Here is a 3,090-nt window from a genome sequence, read left to right on the forward strand (position 1 = left end):
GTCCTGTGATTAATTCTTGGGCTTGGGATGACTTACTGTGGGGAACAGAACTTGAATGCTGTCTCTTAGCTAAATTGCTGCCTTGCTGTAGTTTTTCGGACTAGGGAAGAATTTTTGTGTGGGCCAGATTTCAACTGCTGGTCTTTTAGTCACTTCTGGGTCGTGGGAAGACGCCACAGAAGCAGCTGGGCTATGGGGAAAGTCTGGCTCATGACTGAGTCTTTCTCGTGGATTTGCCCCCTTGGGGCACTGTTGCATCAGCCAGTCTCCACTGTGTCATGCCTATTCTGACTGGGACTCAGATCAGCTGCCAATATTGCATCTCAGTGCACTCCTGGTGGCTCAACCCCCCACCCCCTGGCACTCCAAATACTTCCCGTGGGGCAGACACTGGGTGAGTCCCCCAAAAAGACTCACAGACCACTGGGCAAATCAGACATCCACCTCTTACTCTCTTCTCTCACCTCTGAGACAGCATGTCCCATGGCCCTCTCCATGCATGGCGTTATGCTAGACTTGGGGTCGGGGTAGAATGCTCCAAAGTGATCCATTCCTTCCATGGTTGTGGCCCCTCCCTCCTATTCAGAGTCAGGAGATCTTCACAAGTAACCATGGGAAACAGGATAAGGTGTTTTGAAGTGATCTTTTTTCCCAGCGGTCATGACACTTTTCTTCCCTGTGGGCTCCAAGTGCATGCAAAAATGCTGCAGCAGTTTTACAGACTCCAGGTAGCTGCTCTGTGCACTATGCCACGCTGGCCCAGAGAGTGATCAGGGACTGTCTGAAGTGATCCTTCCTGGGCTGTAGTTCATGAACGGGTTGGCATGTGAATGGGCTGGTCTGTGTAGCAGATGCTGTAGGAGCCCCACCCATATGTCCTGGCACCCCAGCTCCCTTTGCCTGAGGACTTTCTGTGGCCACAAAAGCATGGACATGTGCAGGGAGGGCCAGCTAGAAATGCCAAGGGGTTAGTGCTTCTGGAAGGAGCTGGTGGACATATGGCGCCCAGCATCCTTGCCCCTCCCATGGGATAACTCTGGGGCATGTCTGATTCTGCCTCCCCAAGTTCCCTAGTGGATTCCAGCCGTAGTTGCTCATTAGCACACTGTGTGTTAGTCTCGTTCATCTCCCCGTCTCACTTCTGCACTACTCTGCTGGGGCTTCTTGAGATCACCTCCCAAAGAATCCACTTGTACTCACATATTTGCCTCTGAGTCACTCCTGGGGACCTCAGCCTGGGAGAGGATATTAACAAGTTGGTATGTGAACTGGTTGGCACACACCTGGAATAGTACAAGTCTTTTACTGTTTCCTATGTTGGTTATTAGAAATGTCTTATGACTAGGTTTTGCTTTTTTGGGAGAATCTTGAAAAAAATCAACCTATGTGCTCTGATTAGCACAACTAGTCAGTCCCTGGGTAAATGGTGAACTTTGCTATGGGGTGTAGCATGAAAATTGCAAGAATCGAGGAAAAATGCCAGGAGGTTCTGGTTTGAAAAGAAAGGACGCCCATCTTTCAAGGCTTCTCTGTTCTCTTTTAGGTTCCAGCCAATGCCAAAGGCTCTCCCTCAGAGAGGTTTTAGGTCTCCCTTTCTGGATCTTTCCTCCTCTTCCCCACAACTATTAGGCTTTCTGCCCTTTCATCTCTGAAGACCTACCTCAGGCAGTGGAATTGACAAGGTGTGAGCAAGAGCCAATGAAAGACATGAAGCACCAGTGGTGGATTTCAAACAGCAGTCGCAGGCACTGGGGCTCTTAGGAAATTTCTTGAAATCCCCAAACCACATTAGCTGAGGGGCAGCAAAGTCCCTTGAACCCAAATGCAATCAAGACTGGCCACTAAAGTGGGAACATGATTGGGCTGAAGGGCTATTCGAGGTTCAGTTTGACAAACATTTATTGAGTTCTGGCTATTTTCTAGGCTCAGGGTGTTCAAAGATGAGTCAGATGCATCCTCAGAAACACTGAAATAATTTCATTACAGATGCTGTTGAACCTCTCGGCTACTCCCTTCTCGAGGCAATAGCAAGTCCTGTTCAAAAGCAAATGTGGAGGTTGTCAAGGGTGCACATTATGCAAATTAAAGGTCACGATCATTTGCTTATTTTGTTTGCTAGTCGAAGTCCCTCCATGGTTCTGAGGAAATGGACCAGTGTGTCTTCCTGCCCCTCATTTCTTTCCCCTCTGCCTCATGAGCCCCAGATTCTGGCTACCTTAGTCTATTTACTTCTTTTTCCCTGTGCAGGACTGTGAATTTGTCCCTCCAAGTTCCCCAGTGGTTCTCATCTTGCTTGCAAATTGACACCTGGGGAGCTTCAAACCATTCATGTCCCATTTTGGGCTGCTATAACAAATTACTATAGACTGGGTGGCTTAAACAACAAACATCTCTTTCTCATGGTTCTGGAGGCTGAAAGTCTGAGATCAGAGAGCCAGAACGGTCAGGTTCTTGGTCCGGGTCCTATTCCTGGTGTGTGCACATACACCGATATCTCATGTGTCTTCTTTTCATAATGGTGTTAATCCTATTATGAAGTCTCCACTCTCATGATCTCATATAAACCTAATTACTTCCTAAAGGTCTCACCTCCTAATACCATCACATTGAGAGGGTTTCAGCATATGAATTTTGGGGGGACACATTCAATCTATAGCACCCCCAAGATGTGGACATCATCAGTCTGCAGTGCCACATGGGCATTGTTTTTTTAAAAAACGTTTTATTTATTTTTAATGTTTTATTTAAATTTATTTAAAAAATGTAAATTGGTACATAGTTATACATATTTATGGGATACTGTGTGGCATCTGATACATGTATACAATGTGTAATGATCAAATCAGGTCAACATCTCCATCACTTCATATCATTTCTTTGTGTTGGGAATATTCAAAATCCTCTCTTCTAGTTAATTGAAAGTATACAACAAATTGTTAATTCCAGTCCCCCTGCAGTGCTACAGAACACTGCATCTTCTAAGCTCTAATTTTGTATGTTAGCCAGCCTCTCACTACTCCCTCTCCCCCTGCCCTTAATTGAAAGTATACAACAAATTGTTAATTCCAGTCCCCCTGCAGTGCTACAGAA

Source organism: Galeopterus variegatus, unplaced genomic scaffold (genome assembly GCF_000696425.1).
Source record: "Galeopterus variegatus unplaced genomic scaffold, G_variegatus-3.0.2 Scaffold6010, whole genome shotgun sequence".
NCBI classification, from domain to species: Eukaryota; Metazoa; Chordata; class Mammalia; order Dermoptera; family Cynocephalidae; genus Galeopterus; species Galeopterus variegatus.